Raw genomic sequence first — 17,210 nt, 5'->3', positions numbered from 1 at the left:
TGTTGTTTATCAGAGCTCTTAGTTTCCTATGCCAGTTTACAGCACATTTGAGACACATTAAAGAGAATTAAAGCACTTACCTAAATTGTGTTTCTTTTCTCAGTGCAGGTTACATAAAGGAAGGATCCATAAACCACTATTAAAAAAAAAAGAAGAAGAATATGGATGTCAGACTTTTTGTCAGGATAAAAATACAGGAGTTGCCACTGCAGACTTATTTTTAACAGTCTTGGGACAATGCTGACTTAATTAAAAACTGTGCATTACTAACCCAGACCACATCATGCATGTGGGGTGTCCTTGCATTTGCTATTTATATGCTGCCAGGTCAGTGACTTATCAAACAGTAAAGAAAAGAAAGAGAATCACCCCATTCTGATGTGAAGCAACTTTTCTGGTTTCTTAGAACTTTCCTGCCCAGGGGTCATTAATGCATCAACACCCAGGTCACATTTAGCAGCATCTCAGCTAACACAATTTCAAAGGCCAACTTGCATACCTAAAATAATTTTCAACCATTTTTAAGGGCATAGGGTGTTTTTTAGATACACCATTTTGTTTTTGTTTTTTTTATAGGTTGACAAATGCATAACAATGTAAAGATTTTTTGATTTTGATTTTTAATACAGTAACTGATTATAAATGATGATACATGCATTTATTGTGTTTTTTTTTAATACTGTCATTACAGCATTAAACAAAGAGCATTGCAGGTAAACACTGCAGTCTGAAGGTGGCAGTGTCAATTTGCAGGCTCAAAGCTTTATTAACGCAAACCCAAAAATGTAATATATTGAAGCTTACCAATCACTAGATGGCGGCATTAGTTTCCAATTTTTAGGTTTCCTATCTTTTCACCTCATGATCGGGTCAGTAACACCCCTCCTGTTTTCTAGTGCCCCCACTCTGGATGAATTAGCACAAGGTGCACCTTTGGACCACAACATTGTGAGTCCGGGGCTGGGGGGCGTTAAATGTACTAGCGGATTCAAATATACTAACACATTGAAGCCAAACTCCAGCTGATACTGTATAATCAGATTTTTTTTCCTTTTTGGATAAAGGTTTTACAAAAATAAGTAAAAGCCGATTATTGTAAGCACCCATGCTAGTGTTAAATGGTTTTCCTCATCTCTATATCTGAAAAACAACAGACTTACTGGCCAGATCACCAGAAAAAATTGAAGAAAGAAAGCCTAAAAAAGAAAATGAATGCCATCACAAGAATTCATCATCATCATCATCATCTAGGAATTGGTAAGCTGCTATATATATACATGTTTGCCTTTGTATTTAATACCAGTTGAAAGTTTTCGTTTTTCTCAATGAAGTATCCAGCCTGTATGTAATCACTATATCATACTAAAATCCAAAACCAAAAATGTAATAAAAAAAAAAGTAATAGCGATGGCTGCCTTTCCCAAATGAGTACAGTTATTTGTTGGTTTGTTTTAGAATAAGAGTTTTATGTTTAATAAAGTAGCAACTTTTTATAAAAACAATTTAATATACATGTAGTAGCTGTCCCATTCCTTAGATGTGGTGGCTGCCTTTGTTTTGTTTTTTTTTCATGCTTTTTTTCTTTATTTTCAACTGGAAATTCTGCATATAACATTTTTGTCCCTAGGTGGCTATGGTCCCTCTTTCAACTGTATCTTTGGAGGGGGGGGGGCATGGTTATCAACTAGTCCCTCTCTTCAGCTCAATTAATGGGGGGGGGGGCTGGTTGAGAATTAGCAATTTACAGAAGATAGCTTGAAAGGAAGACTGTTTGCGATTTCAGTTCAGCTTTACTTTAGGTTATCAAAATAGAAAAGCCTGCCTCTCAAGTTAGCTATATGTCACATTATTTACTCAAATTCTCACCCTGTCAGAGCAAAAAGATCAGTCTTCTATCAGGTTATTTATGCTACTGACCTGTTTGAATTCAAAACAGATAACTGGTACAATCAGGGCTGTTGCAGGTGGCTGTCAGATAACTTGCTGTTGCAGTTTTTCATTAAGGGCTCTTTCACATGGGCATGGGAGCTAAAAGCAGGCATAGTTTACTGTCCCTTGGCTGCCCACCTAAAATACAGAAATGCAGACAGCTCAGGGCTGTACAAATGCCACGGCCACTTTGTGGCAGAAATGAATCAGCAAGTTGTATTTGCCAAGTGGTACTTCTGCCAAAAGCAACTCATTCAAGTGAATAGGGCTGCGCCGCAACTGCCCTGCAACTGTGTGCAATGCAAAGTGCCTTGCATTTGGAGGGTTATAACAGGCGATGAGGAGGAAACATATTGCCCTTTAAAAAGCACTTCACCATAAATTGCTTTTCAGAGGGATGGCAACAATAGTTTTCTGTGGCTTTTGAGTTTATTCTCATAAATAATAACTTAAGACATTTTTAGTAGGCCAGCATCAGGGTCACAATAGAAGTGGTTGTCATTTATCATTCTGCTGTCATGTAAAAGTTCTGAGCTAAACTCGGAGAGATTAAGTGACAACAACCCCATCATCAAAACCGAGAAACATCTGTGGTGTACTGTGCATGTAAATAAGCAAAATGCTATATTGCCTGGAGAAATTGCGTAGAAACCACATAAAGGGAATTCACTTCTCACATTTAAGGCCTTTCAAATGAGCAATGACCTTTTCCTTCAGCATATTGTCTTTTATGATTTACAAAGCATTTGCTACATTTTAAAGGGACACTGTCTCACAACAAAACACAATGCCTATGTGATTAGTGAGAGAGGAGTGCTGCATGCTAGTTCCTGAGCCGACAGTCAATCAGTTTATTTTTTGGCCCCAAAATGATCATGCGGTGCAAGTCAATGGTTGCCACTAGGAAAGACAGGTGTTTAGCTTTGTGGCACAGACACTTTTTAAGGGTCCGTTTGTACCATGTGTAGTAACATGCTTGATCGTGCATTATGGCACTCCATGGTATTGCAGCCTATTCATTTGGAATGGGTCCCAATGCAGGAACACTTGGTACTACTCTCCCCATGCAGGAACACTTGCTACTGCTCTCCCCATGCAGGAACACTTGCTACTGCTCTCCCCATGCAGGAACACTTGCTACTGCTCTCCCCATGCAGGAACACTTGCTACTGCTCTCCCCATGCAGGAACACTTGCTACTGCTCTCCCCATGCAGGAACACTTGCTACTGCTCTCCCCATGCAGGAACACTTGCTACTGCTCTCCCCATGCAGGAACACTTGCTACAGCTCTCCCCATGCAGGAACACTTGCTACTGCTCTCCCCATGCAGGAACACTTGCTACTGCTCTCCCCATGCAGGAACACTTGCTACTGCTCTCCCCATGCAGGAACACTTGCTACTGCTCTCCCCATGCAGGAACACTTGCTACTGCTCTCCCCATGCAGGAACACTTGCTACTGCTCTCCCCATGCAGGAACACTTGCTACTGCTCTCCCCATGCAGGAACACTTGCTACTGCTCTCCCCATGCAGGAACACTTGCTACTGCTCTCCCCATGCAGGAACACTTGCTACTGCTCTCCCGATACAGGAACACTTGCTACTGCTCTCCCGATGCAAGAACACTTACTACTGCTCTTTTTTTTATGCAGAGCAGACACGAACACAGCCCTCTACGCTCCATGGGCAATCAAATTATAAACTGACCGACTGTCCGTTTACACCCAACTGCCATCAGAACCAATCTGCCCAGATGGAGGAGAACAAATCCCCTTTAGTTTGTAAACAGACACAAGTCTATTTACACCCAACACTCCATAGAGCAGGCAGGCAGACTCTATCGGACTGCTCATGTGAAAGGGGCCTAACTCACAATCCCTAGAAAGTGTTGTAGATACTCTTTAGGAATTGGTCTTGTGTGGTGTGGAAATTGGATATGACTTTAACACATTCATGTATGTGTCAATAAGGTGGATATGAATCTGTTGCAAATCTGACAGAACTTCTGCAAAGTGGTGGACTTTTGCTATTAGCCATTTGGAAAAGTTGGGAGAGTAATGGAAACCTATCAACTACCTCCAAAAGGAACTTGGAGCAAGGCTTCTGACTACATCAACACTGCCTAGAATGTGTTGCAAATGCCTATTTAAATGTGGTGTGGTGTGCTGCAGCACAAGTGCATCTTGTAGATGTATTGGGGTGCCATTTAAATTGTATACATGCATGAAAATAAGCAATATTGCTGACACCAAAACACATCATGATTGGTGCACTATCATGCCTTGTTTTTTTTACTGTGCTTATTCTATATGGCAATGGTGGTGTTCTTCTTCTACAATGCTCGCCCACTGTATTGTATCTAGAGTAGCAGATTTGTTATCCTGCACACAAGACTACTGCTCTTCTGAAATTGTTTTTTTAGTCATGTGACTGGCACAGCACCAATTAGAGCTGGCCAGTCGCCCCTTCCAAGGATCTTTCCCTACAGATGCCAAAGAACAGGGAAACCTTGTGTGACCACACAACAGCGCTGCAGGAATAAGGCACTTCAAGGATTTAAAAAAAACAAAAACAAAATACAGTGGCATGATATATATGCTTTATGTGAGTGAATTATGGCAATTAACGCTTCTCTGTTTAGTATCACTTCAACAAACGTGTAAACAGAAGCCCAGGTGGCAGCCAAATCTAAGAAACTGATGCCTGATGCTGAAAAGGCTACAGATCTGGTAGACTGCTTCTTAACAGGACAAGGAGGAACACTATCCTCTAGGCCAGGGGTCTGCAACCTTTAAGACATAAAGAGCCACTTGGACCCGTTTCTGAGAGGGAAAAAAAGACTGGGAGCCGCAAAACCATTGCAACATTTAAAACAAATCCGACACTGCATATATTGCAAAAAGCTCTCTGGTCATGAAGGGGGTTTAAGGGCCCAGTAAGCAAAGGGTTAATCAGGGCCACAGTGTATCGTCATAATCACAATCATAGCCTTAGGTCAGTGGTGGGCAACCTTTTTTTTCAACTGAGCCAAATCTCGCCAAAACCACGATTGAAATTTATTTTGAGAGCCACATTTTTAAAAATGAAAATACATCCCCCATATAGTAATTCATCCCCCATAGTAATTCATCCCCCATATAGTAATTCATCCCCCATATAGTAATTCATCCCCCATAGTAATTCATCCCCCATATAGTAATTCATCCCCCATAGTAATTCATCCCCCATATAGTAATTCATCCCCCATATAGTAATTCATCCCCCATATAGTAATTCACCCCCCATAGTAATTCATCCCCCATATAGTAATTAATCCCCGATATAGTAATTCATCCCCCATAGTAATTCATCCCCCATATTAAGTTCCCAAGTCCCCCCTGTGTCAATTCACTTACCTTTGCTCCGCGTGTTCCTCTCGCCGTGTTCCCGCGCCGTTCCGGTGTAGCATGAAAATCTGTCTCCTATGAGGATCTGTCGCCCTCGACGTATCTGCGCATGTGCCAGTTTCAGGCATTAGCAGCCGATCGGCGATCTCCGGCACATGCGCAGATACGTCGAGGGGGACAGATCCTCATAGGAGACAGATTTTCATGCTACACCGGTCTTCAGGGCGGACTGTGAGAGGAGCCTAGCGGGAGCCTAGCTCCGCGGGCCGCAATAAAAGGTCCACCGGGCCGTAGTTTGCCCATTGCTGCCCTATTGCCTGTCACCTGGTGGGCAGTGTGCTCCGGAGCCGCAGCCAAGGTGAAAAAGAGCCGCATGCGGCTCTGGAGCCGCGGGTTGCCGACATCCGCTCTAGGCTATAGGCTCGAATGAGGACTTGTTTAATCCACTTAGCAATGGTGGAGCGAGAAACTCCTTATGGGAACATTCACATAGGATAAAGGGAATCCTATTGCCAAAAATAGGCTGTAGCTGAAAAGAGGCCTTAGGCCTTGTAATAACCTTATCCTTGATAACACTAGGAAAGGCTGTTTACAGGAAAAGGCCCCTAACTCGGAGACCTGTCACAAAGAGGTAATACCTATAAGAAAGGCCACCTTTTCAAGTGACATCTGAAGATTGGTGGGCAGCCCCCTAGGATGATCTGGAAGGGCCCACAGAGTCTGCGAGGATCTGTGCAATGAGATCTTGATCCTGTGGAGCAGAAGAGGGAGGAGCTGTAAGGGAGAAAGTATCCACTGCTTTCACCAGAAGATCTCTGTATCTGTATATAAATCTATACAGCTTGTTATTGAACCTGAATGACAGGACAACCTGAAACACCCCTAGGTGAACCAATCCCACTGAGTCACTAGAGCATCCACTGTGAAGGCCTGAGTGTCCCTGGACCTGGCAAAAACTCTGTGCAGTTTTGTTGTGGAAACTGGATGCTAGAAGATCCGCTTCGGATATCCCCCACTTGGGGCAAAGGACGTGGAACACCTCTGGGTAGAGAAGCCATTCCCCAAGATCCAGATTATAAGGACTGATGAAGTCCACTGCCAATTTTCTACAGCTGGAGTATGGACGGCGGATAGGTCTGCTTCGTGTTAAACAGACTTATGATGCCTCCCTGATGGCTGATGTAGGTCACTGCTGTGGCATTGTCTGATTGGATTCTGGTTAGGCAACCTTGCAACCAAAAGGTCCAGTCTTGAACGGATAGCCAAATTCTTCTGAGATTCAAGATAATGATGGGAAGTCGAGCTTCCTCTGACAATTATGTCCCCTGCACACAGAGGGCATACGGGACTCCTCCCCTACCCATCAGGCTGACATTTGGTTCGAGAACTCTCCATTCCCTTGAGGAAAGTGTTTTCTAGGTTCTGTAGCTGGTTTGGAAATCTCCCATGTCAGAGAGAGTTTGGATTTGCAGGGGAGATGCACGGGGCAGTTTAAAGACCGATTCTGTTTGTTACATGCCACTAAATGTTGCGTTACAATGGTCTGGAGTGAAATTGGGTGTTTAGTGCTGGCTCAAAAGGAGGCCACTATCAGAGCCCTCATGCAGGCAAGAATTGAGGGCTGGCTCTGGGACAAAGGGAGAGAAGTGTCACGATCCGAATCTGGATCTGAACCCAGGACCTCTGCAGTTTCTGACTGTTGCTTTTCTTGCTGTGCCTCCTGAAATGCTGGACAGCTCCCTGTCTGGTCCCATAAACATTCCGGCTTTATACCCTGTTACTGTTGAACCTTGAACTCTTTGCAGGTACCAACTCATTGCAAGGGCATGGCTTAAATAGTAAATTCATGGAAGGAGCGATGACTTCTAGAGATTGGGGACGTATCCAAATGCTCTGTCTATTGAACATTGGCCTGAGGGTTTGAATGTACTGGTCTTTTAACACGAGATCATTTGGATATCCAACAACATGGATACCTTAAAAGAAAGCAGAGCTAGGACTTTGGGGTGAGCACCTTGGTGAAGTCCTAGAGTGCCGAGAACAAGCCAAAGAGAAGGGTATGCAATTGGTAATGTATGTTCAGAGCAGAACTGATTAGGTGAAAAGCTAGGTGTGTTTACGTAAGCATACCTCATGGCCATGGAGGTGAGAAGTTCTCCCAATAGATTAAGAGGCAATAACAGCATTTGTCATGGTCTGGAGTCAGCCTCTGATTCCAGTAGCTATAGCAGTAGAGAGGCTCCCACTGACCAGCAGAACAGGTATACAGGCAAGTCACCCTGGCCAATGACGTGGGCTCACCTGAGGTACTATGTAATCAAAAAGTTTCAAATTGCCTCAAGGTCTATGATATTTAGTAATTTGGGAGTCCCTAATCCAAAATGTGAAAACAAACAAAAATGATTAGTTATGGACTCAACCAAGATTTGTGGATTTTTTGTACTATTAGTGTATATTCTAAGTCAAAGGGCTGCTAGTCAAAGTACATGAACAACTTCTTTAGACAAAAACATGTAAATATAAAAACAAACCACATTCCATAGGTCTTACTTGCTCCCCACAAAAGGGTGCCAATAAATGCCATCTATAGTAAACATTTAGCATGCAATCTTCTTAACTTGACCTTAACTGCTCAGAATATTAAATTCAAATATCTTTGAGTCATCTTTAAAAATGGATATTTCCTGTATCATAAGCTTGTGCCACTCAGAAGAAGGTGTAGTTGGTTGATGATGATGTTTGTCCATCGTGTTCGAAGAGGACCTTGACATCTAACAGGTAGTGGGCTGTCCACGGTGTGTCCATAGGTGGCTGGTAAGGCCTATATGGACACAAAATGTTCTGCCACATGTCAGGCAGCCATATGTGGGCACCACTGTTGCAGCATTTGCAGCTGTGGCTTTGCGGAGTGCTCACTTCTCTTGTGCCATGGTTGTTCTGCTCTCCTCAAATGTCTGGCAGACTTGGTGGATCAATATGCGCCATGTCGATCGATTTTGTGCCAGGGTTTCCCAGGAGGTGATGTCAATATCCAAGGACTTGAAGGAGGCTTTCGATGTGTCTTTGTACCGCTTCCTTTGTCACCCGTGCAATCGCTTTCCTTGAGACAGCTCACCGTAGAGGAGCTATTTAGGGATGCGGTGGTGCAACATGGCCTGCCCAGCGTGTCTGGGCTTTCATCAGCAGGGTGTGAACTGATGGCAGGACTGCTCTGGAGAGGACTTCTGTGTCTAGCACCTTGTCCTGCCAACAGATCCTCAGGAGTCTGCGGAGGCAGGTCATGTGGAAGTGGTTCAATTGCCTAGCATGCCTCCTGTATAAAGTCCAAGTCTCACTGGCATACATCAGGGCAGTTAGCACTACTGCTCACTAGACTTTGAGCTTTGTGGCAAGGCTTGCTCCACTGTGGTCCCACACATTGGTCAGTAGTCTGGCAAATGCAGAGCTTGCCTTAGCGATTCTGCAGGTGACCTCAATGTCAATTGTCACTGCGCGGAATAGGGTGCTGCCAAGGTATGTAAATTGGTAAATTGGCTTGCAGCTTTTGTCCCTTCACTGTGATGGTAGGCTCTTGGTGTTAGAATTTCAGAACTGGCTGATGCATCACTTCGGTCTTCTTTGTGTTAATGAGGAGGCCGCAGTTGTCGCATGCGGCTGCAATTTATCGCAATTTATTCAATTCGGTAGTTGGTTAAGGTTGGTTAGGTTCCCTATATGGATAATACTGTGTAGTCCAGAGGAGGATATCTTGTACACAATGTAATTCACAGTGACCTCCCTCTTAAACAGAGATGTAGCCAGATACTGCAGATATCTCATTGGGGGACAACCATTAAATGATCCCAGAAAGGTTGCCAGACTTGCTGCAATACAGAGGCGGAAATAAGTTGACCATATAAATCTTTACCTCTCTCTAGCGCTTAGCAATTGAAGGCGCCATCCAGGGGAGGATTGGTGTGAAAAGTTGTGACCTCCGTCATACTATTAATATATATTGGTATAGAAAGTCTGGCCCAGACATCAATTGAGTAGCATTTCCAAAAAGGAAAAATAGACAGTCCATAGACATATGATAGTCAAGCAGTTCCTCAAAAATAGAAAGGTTCAATGCATTGGAACAAGGTCAAGATAGAGTTGAAAATACTTATAATACTGTTGGCATCAAGGCAAGTTTCATTAAGAGACCAAGGAGTGTGGAAGTAGCCCTCCTGACCGGTTTTGCAAGTATATCCGGCTTCCTCAGAGGTAAGCTCAAATGTATTATTTACAAGAGCTCCAGATGGTGGAGATGGGCGTTGCTGCGTGTTAGTACCAGGTTGTGGTCCTTAAGATCACCCTACCAGAAGGTAAGCAAGCTGTGGTCCAGTAGCAGATATAGGTACAGACCAAGCAGAAGCTTAGTCAGTAAAAAGCCAAAAAGGTCGGTAGCAAGTGGTTCCAGGTTGTGATCAAACAGTAGCATAGTTGCCGTACAAGCCAAATGTCAGTAAGGATTGGGAGCAAAGATACGGACTGCAGCAGAAGTGGCAATAACGAGATATCGGCTAGACAGAGCACAATAATCTGGTAAACAGGAAGTGCAGAAACATGGCTTAAATCATGACGTTCATGGAAGAAGCAAGGAGTTCAAGGTTCACAAAAAACAAGGTACAAGGCAAGATTGTCTAATGGATCAAAAGTGAGTTGTCCAGTATCTCAGGTGGATCAGCAAGAAGAGGTAGTGCCTGGGGTCACAGGTTCAGATCCAGGCCCTGATAGCCTTGGAAGATTCCTTGCGAAACTTTTGGACCCACAAGAACAAGGTGAAAATCTTCAGATCCGGAATGGCACAAGTACCTTCAACTGCCTTCGGAACAAGTAGAAACCTTGGAAATTGTTCCTCATCTGGAACAGGTGTAATTATCCCCTTTGAGAGAAGCTGTTGAAGAGATGTAGATACATCCATCTTAGCAGAGGAGATGGCAAATTCAAGAACATAAAGCAGGGAGGAGGCAGTGTCTGAGACTTTGGTTTGTAGCCCCTGGGATATTACACACTGGGTCCAAATATATGATATTTCTTGGAATCAAATAGATGTTTCCACTTGGGAGTTCTGCCAACCAGCATTTGAACCAGAGGATCCTTTGCATGTGAACTGAAAGTAGGGTCATACTGGACATCTGGCTAAGCAAATCCATTAATCTAAGCAGCAGCACATGACTATAGGCAAATGCTCTAAGTGGTAGTGCTTGATAGATGGATCTGTTAAAATAGAGTCAGGATTTTAAGGCATGTGTTTAGTCCAAACAGGAAGGTTCTGGCAGATGGCCACGGATGCAACTTTAGGTTGCATGGTGGGACCCACCAGAAAACACAAGGCCTTAAAGAGGGCTTCCAACCTTTTGTCTATTGGTTCCGTGAAGAGGGGAACATCTTACACAGGAACCGTCAAGGTCTTCTTAAGTAAGAAATGAATGGGCCAACCATGGGACTGATCATTTCTTAAAGAAGTCCTTCTCAATTAGGTATTGTAGAGCACAAAGTTTTTGAGGGACAAAAAGCTTTTCAGGGTGAGCCACCGTAGATCATGGGTTTTAAAAGAAGGTGTAAGCAAATCTCAGCAGAAAGCATCTTATCCTGATTAAATTTCTCAGAAGGTAGATTTAACTTGCCAAAACTCCTCCTCATGCAGAGCAGTAGCCACATAAATATAAATTCAGGGAACAAGTCTGCAGGAGAGGCTGAGGGTTTTTTTTGTGACCACTGCAATCTAGGGCTCATAAAATCCAACATGGTGGCTGAAACTTCTTTCTAAATACACTATATTACCAAAAGTATTGGGACGCCTGCCTTTCATCACACATGAACTTTATTTGCATCCCAGCCTTAGTCCGTAAGGTTCAGTACTGAGTTGGCCCACCCATTGCAGCTATAACAGCTTCAACTCTTCTGGGAAGGCTGTCCACAAGTTCCAGGAGTGTGTCTATGGGAATGTTTGACCATTCTTCCAGAAGTGCATTTCTGAGGTCAGGTACTGATGTCGGACACGAAGGCCTGGCTCACAGTCTCTGCTCGAATTCATCCCAAAGGTGTCCTATCGGCTTTAGATCAGGATTCTGTGCAGGCCAGTCAAGTTCCTCCACCCCAAACACGCTTATCCATGTCTCTGTGGACCTTGCTTTGTGCACTGGTGCATAGTCATGTTGGAACAGGAAGGGGCCATCCCCAAACTGTTCCCACAAAGTTGGGAGCATGAAATTGTCCAAAATGTCTGGGTATGCTGACGCCTTAAGAGTTCCCTTCACTTGAACTAAAGGGCCAAGCCCAATTGCTGAAGCGCAACCCCGCACCATAATCCCCCCTCCACCAAACTTTACACTTGGCACAATGCAGTCAGGCAAGTACCGTTCTCCTGGCAACCGCCAAACCCAGACACATCCATCAGATTGCCAGACTGAGAAGCATGATTTGTCACTCCAGAGAGTCTCCACATGTCTCCACTGCTCTAGAGTCCAGTGGCATCGTGCTTTACACCACTGCAACTGATGCTTTGCATTGCACTTGGTGATGTAAAGCTTGGATGCAGCTGCTCGGCCATGAAAACCCATTCCATGAAGCTCTCACTGGTGTTGTGATGATCGGAAGGCAACACGAAGTTTGGAGGTCTTTAGCTCTTGACACTGCATACAACAGGCAACTTCTGCACACTGTGAGCTTCAGCATTTGCTGACCCCGCTCTGCCATTTTATGTGGTCTAAGATTTTGTGCCTGAATTGCTGTTGTTCCCAGTTGCTTCCACTTTGCTATAATACCACTAACAGTTGACCGTGGAATATTTAGTAGCAATTAAATGTCACGGATGGACTTCTTGTACAGGTGGCAACCTATCACAGTACTATGCTTGAATTCACTAAGCTCCTGAGAGTGACCCATTCTTTCACAAATGTTTGTAAAAGCAGTCTGCACGCCTAGGTGCTTGATTTTATACACCTATGGCCATAGAGGTGACTGGAACACCTGAATCCAATGATTTGGAGGGGTGTCCCAATACGTTTGGCAATACAGTGTAGGTAGAAGAGTTGTACACTGAGGGAGCAATGGAATCAGACTGGTGGCAGTGGTAATAACTGAGAAGTATAGGGCCAGCCTAGACTGATATAGTAAATGACTCGTGTTGGAGTATCTCATTCTGTGAAAGCTGTTCTTCTATCCTGCTTATGGCTCCCTTAGGTTCCTAGTATATCTCGACTAACTTCCAATCTGAATGTATTATAATTCCACCTGACAACAGCTTTGACCTGTTGTACAACCTCTACTTGAATAGTATCTGTGTTTTCACCAGTCTGTCACAGCACGATCTTGCTCAAAGATTTGATAAATTGCTCTAGTTGCTTTATGTTCATCAGGGGAAGCCACTGTGGCAAACCCAAATAACACCCTGGGTTGTGCATAGAAATCTGTTAGATCCATACTAGCCCCCCAAAAAAAAAAAAGTTTGGGTTTTGTTGATAGTTATGAAAGAAACTGTGCTGCCATGCAATTCAAACATTAAAAGGAAGGTTGCCAGTCAGATAATAGGAACTATGGCAAATGATGGCAAATGTTGGTTGAGACAGTTGCATTGCATCTGTTTCTCCAGAGTATTACCTCATATACTTGTTGGGCTCAGTTTGAAAGATCAACCCATATGACATACATGAGAGAAAAGGGTAAAGAACGCCACATGCATTGTAATCCGATTTACCAACAGCTATGCATTCCAAGGGTCTATCTAAACAATCTTAAGAACTAGAATTTCTCCAAAGAAAAAAGGTAGCAATGACAGCTTATGCATGTGCCCTGCTGTTGATTAACACTGCTCTACAGTTGTTGACAAAGAAGTGACGGAGGGATGCAACAATTTTGTGTATGCAAATTTTCCATTATCAACAATTAGCTGCTGTAGATGCACAACATGGCTACTGACAACCTTAGAATATTTCCAAAATGGACACCATGGTTTCTAAACAGCCTCTACAGGCATAATGGATAAAAGTAGGTAATGTATACTGTTTAGCAGATTATCTCTTTACTTAGCTTTACAATTCAGTCAAAATATGGGAAAATTGGTGAACTTATACATTAAAGCAGCGTGCAACATACATGTGGAATCAGGGATGAATATGCTTTCAATATGGGAATTCATTCAGTATGTTTTCAGTAGGTTTTACATATTTTATTATATTATAAAGTCTTTCATAAAATTGCAAGCAATAACTATAACATATACAGTTGTGTTCAAAATAATAGCAGTGTGTTGAAAAAAGTGAATAAAGCTCAAAATCCTTCTAATAGCTTTTATTTCCATACATACAAATGCATCGGGAACACTACACATTCTATTCCAAATCAAAACATGAAGAAAAATATATCAAATTCATGTTGTACCTCTAAAAAAATTGAAGAAAAGTGAATATTAGACTGTTCAAAAAAATAGCAGTGTTTGTATCCTTCTTTACAAACTCAAACATTCACTATATAAACTGAAAAATGATTGAAGATTTTGCTTTCCTTTGAATCACTTAATTAATATTTAGTTGTATAAGCACTGTTTCTGAGAACTGCTGTACATCTGTGTTGCATGGAGTCAACCAACGTCTGGCACCTGTGAACAGGTATTCCAGCCCAGGATGATTGGACTACATTCCACAGTTGTTCTCTATTTCTTGGTTTTGCCTCAGAAACTAAATTTTTTATGTCACCCCACAAGTTTTCTATTGGATTAAGATCCAGGGATTGGGCTGGCCACTCCATAACGTCAATCTTGTTGGTCTGGCACCAAGATGTTGCACGTTTACTGGTGTGTTTGGGGTCGTTGTCTTGTTGGAACACCCATTTCAAGGGCATTTCCTCTTCAGCATAAGGCAGCATGACCTCTTCAAGTATTCTGATGTATTCAAACTGATCCATGATCCCTGGTATGCGATAAATAGGCCCAACACCGTAGTATGAGAAACATCCCCATATCATGATGCTTGTGCAACCATGCTTCACTGTCTTCACAGTGTACTGTGGCTTGAATTCAGTGTTTGGGGGTCGTCTGACAAACTGTCTCCGGCCACTAGACCCAAAAAGAACAATCTTACTTTCATCAGTGCACAAAATGTTGCGCCATTTCTCTTTAGGCCAGTCAATGTGCTCTTTGGCAAATTGTAACCTCTTCAGCACATCTTTTTTTCAACAGTGGGACTTTGCGGGGGCTTCTGGCAGATAGCTTGGCTTCACATAGGCGTCTTCTAATTGTAACAGTACTCACAGGGAACTTTACACCTTCTTTGATCTTCCTGGAGCTGAATGTTGGCTGGGTCCTTGTCATTTTTGGTTATTCTTCTATCCATTCGAATGGTGGTTTTTCGCTTTCTTCCACGTCTTTCAGGTTTCGGTTGCCATTTTAAAGCATTTGCGATCATTTTAGCTGAGCAGCCTATCATTTTCTGCACTTCTTTATATGTTTTCTCCTCTCCAATCAACTTTTTAATCAAGGTACGCTGTTCTGAACAACACCTGGAACGACCCATTTTCCTCAGAATTTCAGAGAGAAATGCACTGTAACCAGCATGTACAACATTTGCTGTCTTCTTTCCTTAAATAAGGGCAATAATTGCCACCTGTTTTTCAAAGCACGAATGACCTCACTATTAGAACGCCACACTGCTATTATTTTGAACATGCCCCTTTTAAATTAGTGATTCAATTACGCAGAATCAGCAGCATGCATGTCATGACTGTTGGGTCTGTTGGATTTCTATTACTCTACTACACCTGCTAGTAAATTATTTGCCATGTAGAAATATCATTTCTACCAAAAACAGTGATTGATCAGGTTAGTGATGTCTGACTGCTATTATTTTGTATTCTATATACACTGCTCAAAAAAATTAAAAGGAACACTTTTTAATCAGAGTATAGCATCAAGTCAATTAAACTCCTGGGATATTGATCTGGTCAGTGAAGTAGCAGAGGGGGTTGTTAATCAGTTTCAGCTACTTTGGCACAGCACAGTGGCTAAATGGTTAGCACTTCCGCATGGCAGAGCTAGAGTTGTTGGTTTGAATCCAAGCCACGGCACCATCTACCTGGAGTTTGCTTTTTCTCCCTGTGCCTGCGTGAGTTTCCTCTGGGAATTCCTGTTTCCTCCCTGTCTCCTCCAAAGACATGCTGGTAGGTTAATTGGATCCTGTCTAAATTGGCCCTAGTATGTGTATGTATGAATGTAAGTTAGAGACCTTAGGTTGTACACCCCTTGAGGGTTAGGAACTGATGCAAATGTACAACATATATGTAAAGCACAGCGTAAATTGGAACTATATAAGTACCTGTAATAAATAAACCAACAGGTGCACTAGATGGGCAACAATGAGACAACCCCCAAATGGTTTTACAAGTGGAGGCTGCTGACATTTTATTCCCTAATCATCTTTTCTGATTGTTTTTCACTAGTTTTGCATTGGCTAGGGTCAGTGTCACTACTGGTAGCAGGAGGCGATACCTGGACCCTACAGAGGTTGCACAGGCAGTCCAACTCCTCCAGGATGGCACATCAATACGTGTCATTAGCAAGTTTTCTGTGTCTCCCAGCACAGTCACAAGAGCATGGAGGAGATTCCAGGAGACAGGCAGTTACTCTAGGAGAGCTGGACAGGACCATAGAAGGTCCTTAACCCATCAGCATAACCGGTATCTGCTCCTTTGTGCAAGGAGGGACAGGATGAGCACTGCCAGAGCCCTACAAAATGACCTCCAGCAGGCCACTGGTGTGAATGACTCTGACCAATCAGAAAAAGACTTCATGAGGGTGGCCTGAGGGCCCAATGTCCTCTAGTGGGCCCTGTGCTCACTGCCCAGCACCATAGAGTTCAATTGGCAGTTGCCACTGAACACCAGAATTGGCAGGTCCACCACTAGCACCCTGTGCTTTTCACACATGAGGGCAGGTTCACCAGGCGCACATGTGACAGACGTGAAAGGGTCTGGAGAAGCCGTAGAGAATGTTATGCTGCCTGTAACATCATTCAGCATGACCGTTTTGGTGGTAGGTCAGTGAAGGTCTGGGGAGGCAAATCCATGGAGAGACGCACAGACCTCTACAGGCTAGACAATGGCACCCTGACTGCCATTAAGTATCAGGATGAAATCCTTGGACCCACTGTCAGACCCTACGCTGGTGCAGTGGGCCCTGGGTTCCCGCTGGTGCATGACAATACGACAATGCCCAGCCTCATGTAGTGAGAGTATGCAGGCAGTTCCTGGAGGATGAAAGAATTGATACCATTGAATGGCTCCCATACTCGCCTGACCTAAATCTAATAGAACACCTCTGGGATATCATGTTTTAGTCCATCAGATGCCACCAGGTTGCACCTCAGACTGTACAGGAGCTCAGTGATGCCCTGGTCCAGATCTGGGAGAAAATACCCCAGGACACCATCCGTCATCTCATTAGCAGCATGCCCCGACATTGTCAGGCATGAATACAAGCACGTGGGGCCATACAAACTACTGAGAACCATTTGGAGTTGCTGCAATGAAATTTCAGCAACATGGACTAGCCTGCTGCATCATTTTTTCACTTTGATTTTCGGAGTGTCTTTTAATTCAGTGCTCTGTAGGTTGACAATTTTCATTTCCATCAAACAATGGGGCATCCTTACATTCCCAACACATTACCCAGTCCATATCAGTATAGATAGATCCAGCATGATATTTTTCCCCATTGAGATCTGATGTATTCTCAAAGTGTCCCTTTATTTTTTTTGAGCAGTATATTATTGAATCACATCTTAATAGTCTTGTCTGAATAGAATTTGTCCCCAGAACCCGTGGGGCAATTATTATGTACCTCTACTCTCCGATATACTGGTTTAAGACCTACAGTA

At 43.3% G+C, this 17,210-nt stretch overlaps 1 protein-coding gene across 3 annotated transcripts in view; it reads right to left on the bottom strand.

Annotated features, from left to right (window-relative positions):
* The window catches only part of TRIQK (triple QxxK/R motif containing), a 211,048-nt gene that overhangs the window by 172,591 nt on the left and 21,247 nt on the right, over positions 1-17,210 (bottom strand). For all 3 annotated transcript variants that reach the window (XM_089679672.1, XM_089679670.1, XM_089679671.1), the window contains exon 2: positions 81-136. The gene's annotated coding sequence lies outside the window, so the exon portion shown is untranslated. The remainder of the gene's footprint in view (positions 1-80; positions 137-17,210) is intronic.

Source organism: Staurois parvus, unplaced genomic scaffold (assembly GCF_062004578.1).
Source record: "Staurois parvus isolate SC_StPar_1 unplaced genomic scaffold, SC_StPar_1.0 ptg000230l, whole genome shotgun sequence".
Lineage (NCBI taxonomy): Eukaryota > Metazoa > Chordata > Amphibia > Anura > Ranidae > Staurois > Staurois parvus.
Note: the sequence above shows the minus strand (reverse complement) of the source record. Positions and strands in the feature narration are given on the sequence as shown.